General features: G+C 30.1%; 2 long non-coding RNA genes across 2 annotated transcripts; both read right to left on the bottom strand.

Moving 5' to 3' along the window:
* Window positions 1-1,563: 1,563 nt before the first annotated feature.
* On the bottom strand, window positions 1,564-3,547 carry LOC139512547 (uncharacterized). The gene is made up of 3 exons (XR_011662303.1): window positions 3,456-3,547; window positions 2,632-2,699; window positions 1,564-1,870 (listed from the first exon to the last, which is right to left on the bottom strand). It is a non-coding gene; the product is annotated as an uncharacterized lncRNA (long non-coding RNA).
* Window positions 3,548-8,469: 4,922 nt separating this feature from the next.
* LOC139512546 (uncharacterized) lies at window positions 8,470-12,678 on the bottom strand. Its single transcript, XR_011662302.1, has 2 exons — window positions 12,593-12,678; window positions 8,470-11,271 (listed from the first exon to the last, which is right to left on the bottom strand). It is a non-coding gene; the product is annotated as an uncharacterized lncRNA (long non-coding RNA).
* Between the last annotated feature and the right edge of the window lie 1,104 nt (window positions 12,679-13,782).

Raw genomic sequence — 13,782 nt, 5'->3', positions numbered from 1 at the left:
AATATCTATATTTTGACCATCGTAAGTGAAAGCAAGGTTATTATTCAGTTCAAAAGTACGTTTTCTAAAAATTACTATCTTAGTCTTAGCAACATTTACTTCTAATTTCCAACATTTGCAATACAAATACATGGCATTCAAGGCAGCTTGCAATTCAGATTCAGACTCTGCTAGAATTACAGTGTCATCAGCATAAAGTAATAGATACAATCTAAAGTATACAGCAATTTCATCATTATCAAGAAAAATATGAGCAGCATTGTAAACATTTGACAAACCTTCATAAGAATGTGACAAAAATTCAACTAGATCATTTAAAAACAATGAAAATAGTACAGGAGACAAATTTTCTCCTTGGCGTACGCCAACATTGCTAAAAAAGAAACTTGAGGTGTTACAACCTAATCGTACACAAGATTTGGCATTTTTATACATACTGTGAATAACTTTAAACATTTTACCATCAATACATTGTTGTAGTAACTTGTGCCATAATGCACATCTATCCACCGAGTCAAAGGCTTTCCGGTAGTCAACAAAAGCACAAAATAAAGGTTTGTTACATCGCAAGTAAAGATCAATCAGACAGTTCATATTAAAAATGTGATCAGTAGTACCATAATGCTTTCTAAAGCCTGCTTGCTCTTCGCAGAGAACATTAAAATTATCTAAATAACAATTAAGCCTATTATTCAGCACACATGTGAATAATTTACCAAAACAGCTAAGAACCGTAATGCCCCTGTAGTTATCAGGATTTGCAGGGTCTCCTTTACATTTATATATTGGTACAATAATACCTTCAGACCATGAGTCTGGTATACAACCAGATTAGTATTATAAAATATGAACTGTTTTCTGATTCATAGCACTGGGTTACCTTCAGTTCTACTTTTGTCTTGCTTCAAAAGCATAAAAAGAACTTCTCAATTACTTATCCGAAGCACCTGGGTTACCTTACAATTTGCGTGCTGTTGTTTTAAAAACTAGTTTGTTTATTATCGGTTAATAATGTATTTTTTTTGTGTGTTTTGTATTTTTTATAGTTGCATTTAGTGTGCCAAAAAAACATGAAAACTTGACGTTCGTGACGTCACATACCAAACCATGACGTCATTCTGTTACGAAGTTACTGTTTAAGAATATAATAATAGTTCTACAGTTATATATTTTCCGATATCTCTATTAGTTTCCCATATCATCTTTTTATCGTTGAAAACTGTATCTAAAATCATCCCTTTATCCTTGGTTGCTATCAGATGCTTTACCTGTACAGGTGTTGCTAGGGTGCTCTCTTCGAGGTCCGCGTTAGAAGTATAAATGGGTACAGATGCGCATTAGTTTTTCCATAGGCCGTAATGGTAACGTTTTCTTCTGTTGCTCAGTCCATATCGTTAACTTGGATATGTGTGATGGCTCGTTTCGAAGCTGAGACATTTTGACATATGTGGTTAAATTTTCGGGGTACGAAGTGAGATTACTTTTTCCGTAAATTAGCAAACCCCGAGTATCCTTTTGTGATGCGGCTCCTCATGGTAAATAATCCCATTTTTAACACAAAAAGTTCTTTGAAAATTTAATACTTTGAACACATTTAATAGCTCCATAGATTTTACACATTTATTCTGTGTTCCCCTACTTTCTAAATTAACTCAAATGGTTAAGCTCAGTCACTTGTTTATCATAGAAAAGTGTCAAATATCACTACACAGAGAATTTTTGTTTACACGTGACTTTTGAGTTCCTCATTTCAAGGCGCATTAGGGATCTTGTCCCATATTGAAATCCATACTTCTGATTTTTCCAAATATTTTTATGTGATCTTCATCGGTATAACATTCTGAATAAATCTGTGTATTTTTGTCCATTTCTGAAAAAAAATAAAGTTGTTTTAGCACTATAAGGCAATGACACTTTCGTCGCTATATTCATTTATTTTGAATACAATGAGTATGTATAAGTAATTTCTTCCAGAATACCTTCACTAGTCAAAACAAGGACAAAACTTCTGATTATAACCTCTTATTACAATACACAGACCCTGTTAAAGCATTCTACAAAATTTTCTTGTGCCTTAAAGTGCATTTTGACAGAGAAATTATGCAAAAATGAAGGTTGTATAAAAAAAACAACACCAAAATAATTATTCTTACTAGTGGAAATCTGGTATTTAATACTGTTAAAACCACTCTAAACTACTTGGAAATCATCCATATCATATAATTAGAGTACAATATAGTGCAAATTTTCAAAACTTGTCCTTTCACATAATTCTATTTGAGAAAAAAATGTTTTTTACATGTATTTCAGTGAAAACCTTTTATCAGTGAGAAATCCACAAGAGGTCTTAACGGAAACCTTGTGACATCACATGTATAATGGCGTCATTAAATAACGACAGATCAAAGTAGTGCTAAATATAGTTTGCAGTGTTACATGAGAAACAGTTGCTGCAAGATTTAACTCGAAATATTGAGTCGTAACGATCTGTAACTAAGCCTTTTCATTTAATACCAAGACCATAGCAACAGTTTTCATATTAGCATGTTTTTAACATACCGACTGTAATTTCAATTGCATAAATATCATAAAAAACAATTTAGAGCTTGCCTAATAAAACAAAATGCTTACCAGTTATTCAGGACTTTTTAAAACCTCTAGTTTGCCATCTCAGGTTGAAAATAATGATACGTCTGGAACTGAAATAAGACAAAAAAAAATACTCAGGCTTTGTTATCATTTGATTTAAATACATAAGTATTATTGAGAGAGAAAAATCTTATTCTTGAAAGTTTAATCACAAAGAAAGACAAATGCTTCTTCCTTGTGGCTTAGCCACCTTCATTTAAACCTTTTGTATTAGAAGCAATGGGTAGTAGCTAACTAGCTTAATAATTGAATAGGTGCAGAAATATTGTTTTCAAAAAAGTTTGACCCTCCCCCTTTTTCAGTGCTGAGAAATGACAATATCTTTTGTTTTGCTCATGTGCATTAAAAATAATAATTCATGATTTTCTTAAAGCATGTAAATGTTTTTTCTGTTTTTTATGCATATGATATCTACTGACCAGGGGTCAAATCATTGGTTAAAAGCACATGCGATGATGTACATTTGTATCTCACTTTACTCGTATGAAGTGTGTTATCTCCCTTGATTATCAGGTATTCCTGTAGACCAGAGTGATAATTACATCACAAAGACTATATTGTGTCATGTTTACTTACAATTTAATAATATTTAAAAGTTATTTCTTGCCTTTTCAATGTAGCAAACAAATTCCTTTCGGATCTCTCGGAAGTAAACAAAGTTATGATTGTGCCTAAAAAAAGTGTTCAGCCCCGTGCCAGTAATGTATTTTAAAAGCGAAAATTTCCTTGAGTTTTTGCTGATCTTTATCAATAATATTTATCTTAAACCATTTATGATAACTAGGTATAAATAAAAAAATACTAACCATCATTTTCGGTGGTGTACAGGTGAAATCATCCATAAATCAGTCCGACAACTTCTGGAATTGAGCTTCTATATTGAAATCCATACTTCTGATTTTTCATACCAGTAGAACCTCGCATTTCCCCCGTTTCTTAGCCTCATACAAATAAATTTCATATTTCAAGACACTATACGTATATTGTCTAAGTATGTATAAACGTTAGCTTTATACGTCAATGATCGTCAATGACCTCAACTAACCTATAAGCCCCGCTTCCTTACCGGAACTACTATATTTCATCAACAACGTCACGTCACAACCATGACAATGTGTAGTAACAATGGTCAAACTTTTATGAATTTAAACTTGTTATGTCTTCAAATTGGTAATTTATATACCATGTTTATTAAATGTTATTAATTAAGATCATTTTTCCTTTCTAATTCCTTAAAATGTCAATGTCCTACCGCCTGGGCTACGGTCATAGGGAAATACCCCAAAATTGTACCCTAAGAGGGAAATCAGTGTATATAAAGTACGAATCCAGCTAGTTCATTTTTACTGTTATATGCGGGTATGTCTATTGTAGAATAAAGGATCATGGGAAAACTGTATTTGTTTACGTTTTGAAAATATCAAGTTAAAGGATTTTAAGTTAAGTTTTAACATATTTTCATTGTGATATGTCTTTATAATATACAAACATAGCATTAAACTTCAAATAAGTGTTATAAAAGCATCATAATATAGCATATCGATTATTGAAAGCGATCCATTTTAACTATAGATGCGATGAATTATCACTGTTAGTGCAGTCATTATTAATGTAGAATTTTCAAAGATGCGAGGAATTTTTATTGTAGAATTTATATGTGATAAATGCACTTGCAACAAATGAAAAAAAACTTAGTTGATGACTTTAGGATTTATGATACATGTATTTTCCAATTGAAATACAAACTCCTCATTTATTCTTCATCAAATATATAGCTTTTCAAATTTGTAACAAAAGCGATTCTCAAAATGTCATATTGTATTCTTCAGATTACGTTTCTCCTTGATTTTAACTTATATAGTGAATCACTGGAGCGTGACAGCAGCGGGCCCTCTTAAGCAGTCAGTGGGCCCTACTTATGAAAAATTCTAGATCCGCGAATGGATACTACCACAGAGGTAAAACCATGCACATTTGGGTTATTGTACACGAAATGCATGCTACAATTCTTTTTTGTTGATTTTAGACCCTTTGGAACTCTATGTGGGCTATTTCAGCAACTAGGCAAAAAATCCCCAAACTTGATACATGGTCAGATTCAGCATGTCAACGAATTCCAAATATCTATATTAAAGGACTTTTGTCTATAAATTTGGACCCCACAAAATTGAAAAAAGGACCAAAAATATGAAAAAATGCATGCATCGGATACTTTTGTTATTGAAGGCATGACTGTAACAATAGGATGAATATACAAAAATATCTTTTTCTGGGGTCTCATTGGGGGGTTCTGATCCCGGATCCCGCTTACTGTTTTGGCAGATTCCCGTATTCCGCTTATTGTTTTGTCAGATTCCCGTAACCCGCTTATACTATGCAGTTCTAATTTTTTGTAATTATCCGTGTCCCGCTAGACTTCATTTCCCGTTTTTCTCTACACAATCATTAGACTTTCACCTGTCACGCTTGCAAAAAATCGGCAATCCGGCGTGACGCTTATACCCAAATGCGACCCACTATTTTACTCTATTTTGACTCATATAAAGCCCATTATAAATATATTAAAAAAGTAGCGTAGATTTTTTCATCCCTTTTTATCCCGTCTCGTTTCGTTTTTGAGCCATATAGATGTCGTATGTGACAATGAGACAACTCTCCATCCGAGTCACAATTTATAAAAGTAGACCATTATACGTCAAAATACGGTCTTCAACATGGAGTCTTGGCTCACACCGAACAGCAAGTTATAAAGGGCTCCAGTGTAAAACCTTTTAAACGGGAAAACAAAGGTGCAATCTATATCAAGATGTACGTAATTAGTGGTGAAGTGTCATGGAAATGGATAAAAAAAATAAGGATAAAGATCTCTATACGCTTTATAAGAAACTAAATGGAATACATTTGAAATAAATGTTATTTCTATTGAATTTAGTAGAGTGTTTTAAAACCAAACTTTTATCCGTAAGTTAAATTTTATCAAATCTTTCTCTTACTTTATCTATTATTTGAGCAAGTCGGCTAAATTAAGGCTTTACAGCTAATTTCCTAATGCATGTAAAGCAAAACTTTGGTTGGCTTGCTTGCTTTGTTTGTATAATTGTTTATACAAACTTTGTAAATAAGATTGACATTTTTAAACAATATGAATAGGCACAGTTTAACCTGTATTTTTAATATTTGAAGTCTTGCTCTACATGCTTAAAGAAATGAGCTGTAATAGATAAAAAAAAATAATAATTATACAGTGAAAATGCACCGCATATACAATACTAATGATTCGCTCCACAGTTAAAATGAAAGAATAGTATCATTATTCGACAGTAAACATGACTAGCATTACGAAATCATCATAGTGGAATTTAGTTAAATATGAAGAAACTGAATGACAAAACATATTCTACGTTATACAACTTTAATAATTGTATTAAAATGAATATTTTTTACTGCAACAACATCTCACCTGTTAGTTATAAAGCACCTGCACGAACTGTTCGTGAAATTTCCTAAAAATTCACCTATTTTGGTATATATTTCACAGTTGGATGGCTTTAGGCGCGATAAATCCCGCTCGCATCTCTTACTTTGTTTTATTAGTATTATGTATTTCTGAACATATACATTTTAACTACTTTTCTTCATTTTCTTCAAAAATTAAAAAAAGTTCGTCTGTTTATTTATCATTCTACATTAGACATTTATGGCATATACAGTAAAAAGGATATTTTAGGATCCGCACTTTACATACACTGTTCCAAACTTTTTTTTAACAATATTTGTCACATGTTTTTTTTTAATTTTTTAATTTTTTTTTATCGATTTCAGTATAAAAACAATATACGTATAGTGTCTTGAAATATGAAATTTATTTGTATTCGGCACGAAACAGGGGAAATGCTCGGTAGAACCTCGTGTTTCCCCCGTTTCTAAGCCTCATACAAATGAATTTCATATTTCAAGACACTATACGTATATTGTCTAATTATACGCATTCCTGATCCATGATGAGCCGTTCACTTTTTCAGGATATTTTACTACGATTATATCTCTTAAGGTATCTTATTATCCAACTCTTTTGTAAAATCATAACATGATTATCCGACCACATTTTGTTCGAAATAATTATTCCTTAATTTGCTTAAACTTATCTATATAGAAGACCGTTTCCCTTTTGCGGCCAATAATATGTAAAATAGTTCGTCTATATGTCGATCTATTCAGTGTATGAAAGCCGCATGACATGAAGATAGATTTTTTTAAAAATTAAATGCCCAAAATCTTTCAGATATTCATACTTTAGACTAGTTTAGTAAATGGAAAGATCAGAAACAATATTATACATTAACTTGTTATTTATTTTTATTGAGGTATATTATAAAAAATATAAATTTATTCATAAATTGGCTAAAAGTAATTTATAAATTAAAAGTAAATCAAATCAAATTCAATGCTGTTTTCAAACTGTTCCTTCTATTCAACACTGCATGAAATGATGCATTTAATATAAAATTAAATGCATATGTTATGCATATTAAATTTCAAATTACAAAAAATATTATGCATTTACTTTGCTGGAAAATTTCTAATTTAATATAGATTTAAACTAAATTTAATATTGCAAATAAATTCCCAAATTTCAACCTAGTTTAAAGGTATTTTTAAATCTAAATAAATTTCAAATTTAAAGAATTTAAGTATAGACTAAATTTGAATAAATTTCTAATTTAAAGAAATGTTTATGCAAATTAAATTTGAATAAATTTGAGATTTAAAGAATTTTTAATATAAATTAAATTTGAATAAATTTCAAATTTAAAGAAGTTTTGATATAATTTAAATTTGAATAAATTTGAGATTTAAAGATCTTTTAATATAAATTAAATTTCAATAAATTTCAAATTTAAAGAATTTTAAATATAAATTTAATTTAATTAATTATGTAATTTAATTACATGTAAATTCAAATAAATTTCTTGTTTATGACTTATTTAAATTAGAACTTCCATCAAATTTAATGCAATTTAAAGTCAATATAATCCTGTATAACTACTTACAAAACAATAGTGCAAATGAATAATAAAGAAAAGGCAGAATTTTTCCCTCTGCTTTTTGGAAAAGGGATGTTGGGGATTTGTTTTCACTTTAACCCAAATATCTGGTTTGAAAATATCTAATTAAATAAAAAAACAAAAATTAGGAAAAACAGGAATTTTTAATGGTGATAACTTTGTAGCTACTGTACATATAAAATTGATCCTCCAACTTTTCTGATCCATGTTTACAAAGTATTAGACTTGAAAGGCATGGATTGCTGCTCTGTGTATTTACAGTAGAATAATATTTGTGGTTTCAAATAGCAATGTGCAAATGTATAATTTGTCAGTAACATTGAAGACTGTATTTTTCAGATGAAACTTAAACAATAATCCAACGAATACATGTCACTCATTTGCAAAGCTCAATTCCATTTTGTAAATATGCCTTTACCTATATGTAAAGAATGGCAATGCATCTGAATTTATATAAGAACTTGAAGAGTTAGAATCTAAGACATACAAAAAACACAAACACCAGATATAAACTATAGGACAAGGCTATCTATGTGTGATTTGGATTTTGACAATGGCAGCAATATACAATACAGGAGATAACAAAAACTTTTGGACAAAGCATAACCATACACAACAATTTCTAGCATTTTCTTATTGTCATCCTGTCTAGGGCATAGTTATTTTCATCACTTCTAATCGGGTCAGAATAATAAAAAAAAAACAATTTTGAGTTATCTCCCTTTGTATATACTTCAATAAAAGAAACAAAGTATCTAACAAATTAATTTTATTCAGATACTGACAAATTAGAGTTGTTTTGGTGATAAATTAAAATAAAATGTCAAAAAGTTTGTTATACAATTTTAAAAACATTTAAAACAAATAAAAAAACACTTTTGTTTAAAAAAAGTCAAGTTCTACATCAAAGAACCCCATCAAATTCAAACTAATTAATAAAATAATGGTTATTGACAAATTAACATGCTTACTTGTATAGATTATTTAAGAATCATAACAATTGGGTTATAACAAATAGCAAACATAGGCACCTCTAAATTTCAAGTTTGGCATCATAAAAATGTTAATGAATAATCTCCCCTGCTAGCATTATTTGTCAATTTTAAAAACTTCAAAAAGCAAAAAACAAAAAACATAACATTATTTACATGATTAACATAATTCGTAAATTCACAAGAGTGCACACACTGAAATGTCTCGCCTTCTTTACTTATCATTGATATTATGTTGATACATGTAGTCCTAAGTATAAAGCTTTATTAAAAACTGTCACATAAACTTAACATTAACCAAGATAACTAAACAAAGAGCAATGAACCATGAAAATGAGGTCAAGGTCAGATGAACCATGCCAGACAGACATGTACAGCTAACAATGCTTCCATACAACAAATATAGTTGACCTATTACTTATAGTTTTAAAAAAATAGACCAAAACACAAGAACTTAACACTGAGCAATGAACCGTGAAAATGAGGTCGAGGTCAAATAAAACCTGCGCGACTGACATATAGATCATAAAATATTTCCATACACGAAATATAGTTGACCTATGGCATATAGTATTAGATAAAAAGACCAAAACTCAAAAACTTAACTTTGACCACTCAACCATGAAAATGAGGTGAAGGTCAGATGACATCTGCTCGCTAGACATGTACACCTTACAATCATTCCATACAACAAATATAGTAGATCTATTGCATAAAGTATGAGAAAAACAGACCAAAACACAAAAACTTAACTATAACCACTGAACCATGAAAATGAGGTCAAGGTCAGATGACACCTGCCAGTTGGACATGTACACCTTACAGTCCTTCCATACACCAAATATACTAGCCCTATTGCTTATAGTATCTGAGATATGGACTTGACCACCAAAACTTAACCTTGTTCACTGATCCATGAAATGAGGTCAGGTCAAGTGAAAACAGTCTGACGGGCATGAGGACCTTGCAAGATACGCACATACCAAATATAATTATTCTATTACTTATAATAAGAGAGAATTCAACATTACAAAAACTCTGATCTTTTTTTTCAAGTGGTCACTGAACCATGAAAATGAGGTCAAGGACATTTGACATGTGACTGACGGAAACTTTGTAACATGAGGCATCTATATACAAAGTATGAAGCATCCAGGTCTTCCACCTTCTAAATTATTAAGCTTTTAAAAAGTTAGCTAACGCCACCGCCCGATCACTATCCCTATGTCGAGCTTTCTGCAACAAAAGTTGCAGGCTCGACAAAAAAAACATCCTGCTGCTCGAACATTGATTAAAATTTCATTCCAAATGCTGTATGCAAGAATAAAAATAATAAGGTGTAATGAAATACTTCAAATATGTACAATTGAATAAAATAGCACACAAATAAACTTTTATCAACAAAATTATGTAATGTCAAGCAAAAAATTATCAATATTGAATATGTACTTGGACAATTGAAGAAAATAATAAGTTTATATGCTTATAAATATATTTGGTGTATTGACTGTCTCCTGATTAGTTAAATTTTTTTAGTTTTATTTTCAATTTTTTTTGTTTACAAATTTTATGAAGTCAACATGTGCATGATGTGTGTACTTTGTTATTATTTATATAAATAAAATAAAAAAATTCTTTGAGCCTTATTTTTGATAGAAATTTATTTATAATGAATGGCAATAACTTATTTTGATTTTATTGAACCATAAAATTAATTTTCAACTATTTACATTTTACATAATCCTCTTTGCAGATTATCTAATGTGAAGATTCAAAAAGTTATCTCCCTTTGACCAAGCGATTATAAATAATGTGAAATCTTACAGGAAAAATCTTGACAGCAAATACAAGACACTGAAATGAGCAACACTCAAATTATTATTCAGCATTTAATTAATTAGAAAAGACAACAGAAAGTTAAAGTAAAAAGAAATATGTAGCTTAACCAAACACATTAACGTAATCTGATGTCACCGATATGCTGCACTTGTAAATAATTTTAATAAAAAATGCAAATGTTGAAATAAAAGAGCAGTAATTCATTTTTTTACTTTAAAAAATAATCAAATTCAATAAACCAAACCACTTCATTTTAAGGGTTCCCCCCTTAAACTGAAAACTGTCAACTATAATTCAAAAGTAAACATGAAGGTATTTTTGTTCTTGCAAATTCCAAAAGTGTACCTTTGAATTGGTCCTTATTAAAATTTAAAGAAATTTTTATTGATATCTCTCAATTTTGTGTAATATGCCCTTAAGTAAAAATCCATGCAAGTTCTGTACATTTCTTGTGACAAGGCCTCTCTGATTTACTTGGACCTCAGCTCTTTGCCTTGTGCATTCAGCTGTCTCTGGTATTTACAGTCTAGTAAATGACTTTAGTTTATCCATGTAAGATTTAAAATCTTGTGACAGTCAAATCCCAGTTGTGATCAGGCGAGTTTATCTACAGAATCACTGTCCCAACTTGACATTAAATCAATTTGCATAGCCTTTCTAAGTTTGTCCTTTTCTGACACTGGCAGTTTCTTGGCTTAAAGGGCCTTAGCTCTATTTTGTAGCTTCTGTAATAAAGTAATAAAAAAAAAATGTTTAATTTTATTAAATTGACAAGTGATATATATGTGACAAAAGCAATAATTTTCTGCATGCAATTATTCTATCTTAATGCAGTTGTAATCAAAATCATATATTTAAAAGATATTCTAATGAGTGACCCAAAAATATCTTCTGGAATAACTCTATAAAAAGAATAGCTAGAAGTTGTGATAAATTTTCTATTTTCAATGGACCATGAAATTGGGGTCAAACCATTAATTTATCCTTAGAAAGATCATAACATAAGGCACATGTATATTTATTTTTAAGTTGATTGGTCGTTAACATCATTAACAACTATCCTGACCAAAAAACTTTTACCAAAACTTGAACCTAAAGCAGAACAGATGAAAGAATAAACAAACAAAAGCATGGATCATTAAACATAAACCCCTTCTACTATTGTAGGCTGGCATTACAATTTATTACAACTATTACACATTGTGATTTATTTATCAACATCAAAAAAATTATTGATTTGTATCAGTTTAGTTTTTCAATTATATTTTAAAACTAACTCCTTCTATCATTGTTTGGTCTTATTCACGGTGTAGAATATATACAACTTTTATAATTTGATGTGTGATCCCCTCAGGGGTTCAAGCTTATATTTTGGCAAGTGTTTGATGTGTCTATGGGCACTAGGGAGGTCTAAAATTAGGTAGCACCCCATTTTTTCCCTAAGGAGATTGATATTGGAATAGCTCATTATTGAGTTTGTTGTCTTTATCAATTTCAATATAAATCACAATATCAGGTACAGCAATTTTTTTTTCTTTTGACATATAAGAAGTATTTGTAAATAGTATTAAAATACAATCAGCTGTATACAATATAACCAAAACAAAAATCTGAGACTGGATTACTGCCCTTTTATCTATTTATTATTTGATCTATAAAATAATATTTAATCAATAGAAATGTGAAAATTTCAAACAAGATTTAAGTCAGTTATTGTTTGATTTGGCTAATTCTACTAAATACACAATTATTTTGATTTTTGTTGTTGTTTTTTTTCCTGCAATTATTTTGTAACACTCTAATAAAAATGAGTATGAATTCAATCCTCCATGACTCTATTCATGCTATTTGTTAGATGTCTCTACTCTCATTGGCAACAACACTTTATCTCCTTATAAATTAATTTTTGAAGGCTCAACTAACAGTATTTTCCATAAAATATATAAAACAATAAAAAGCTAGTACAATCATGACAATGAGTACTATTAATTTATCCCAAGACTTGGTCTGGTCATGTCAAATTAATGTAATCACCAAATAGCTTACTTCAAAATAGAACCAGCTGCTGTTTTACATGTCCAGACTAGATTGTTTATGCCTATAAGCATCACAAACAGCTGCTTACTGCAAAATAAAACATAAAAAGTTCCTAAAGTAAATGTGTATTGCCAGGAGATAATTAGTTGAATTTAAACATTCATATTATATTTGTTAAACTTGGTCTAAGGAAAGGGTGTACAGGATTTCCAATACTCAATATATATGTCTAGCGGGACGGCTGCAGTGCAGGCGATTTGGTGTCACGATATCACAGTAGCATGGGTTCGAATACCAGCGAGGGAAGAACCAAAATTTGTGAAAGCAAATTTACATGTACAGATCTAACATTGTTAGGTTGATGTTTAGACGAGTTGTATATATATATATATATATACATGTATATAGCCCAGGTGGTCATGTGGTCTAGCGGGACGGCTGCAGTGCAGGCGATTTGGTGTCACGATATCACAGTAGCATGGGTTCGAATCCCGGCGAGGGAAGAACCAAAAATTTGCGAAAGCAAATTTACAGATCTAACATTGTTGGGTTGATGTTTAGACGAGTTGTATATATATATATATATGTATATACATGTATTTTACAATGTTTGGCTATTTGAAACATTATGATCACATGCATATATGTATATATTCTGACAGACATTTCAACATACATGTAATATACATAAGGTATATTTATAGATATTAACAAGGCTAAGTAAGTATATAAGCTGATAATACTAAAAAGGTATACATGTAACTCTATCTTTTATCAAAGACAATGAATGGCATGTCTCTATTTGAATTACATGACTTACAATGTACATTTATATCTTTTGAAAGATTTTTAAAATCATAAATTCAGAAAATGTAGACAAAATATATATATACAATATATACCTTTATATGTGAACATGGATGGCTGTTGTATTCCCTTATCTTTGAGCATCTGTTTCTGCTTGAAATCGATTCTCTGTAACAATTGGTGCAATTCTTCAATTTTTTCACTGTCAACAAGATTTCTGTTTGGAAATCCATCATCTTCTTTATTAGCTAAGTAAAATAAAAACTTTTTGAGAAAATGTAAATATTCAACATGATGTTCATACAAAATGATATTAAGTTTAAATTCTTTTATATAAATGCCTTTTAAACTTGAGTCGCTGAACTGTAGTAACATGTATATGTTACAGTAAA

Source organism: Mytilus edulis, chromosome 2 (assembly GCF_963676685.1).
Source record: "Mytilus edulis chromosome 2, xbMytEdul2.2, whole genome shotgun sequence".
Lineage (NCBI taxonomy): Eukaryota > Metazoa > Mollusca > Bivalvia > Mytilida > Mytilidae > Mytilus > Mytilus edulis.
Note: the sequence above shows the minus strand (reverse complement) of the source record. Positions and strands in the feature narration are given on the sequence as shown.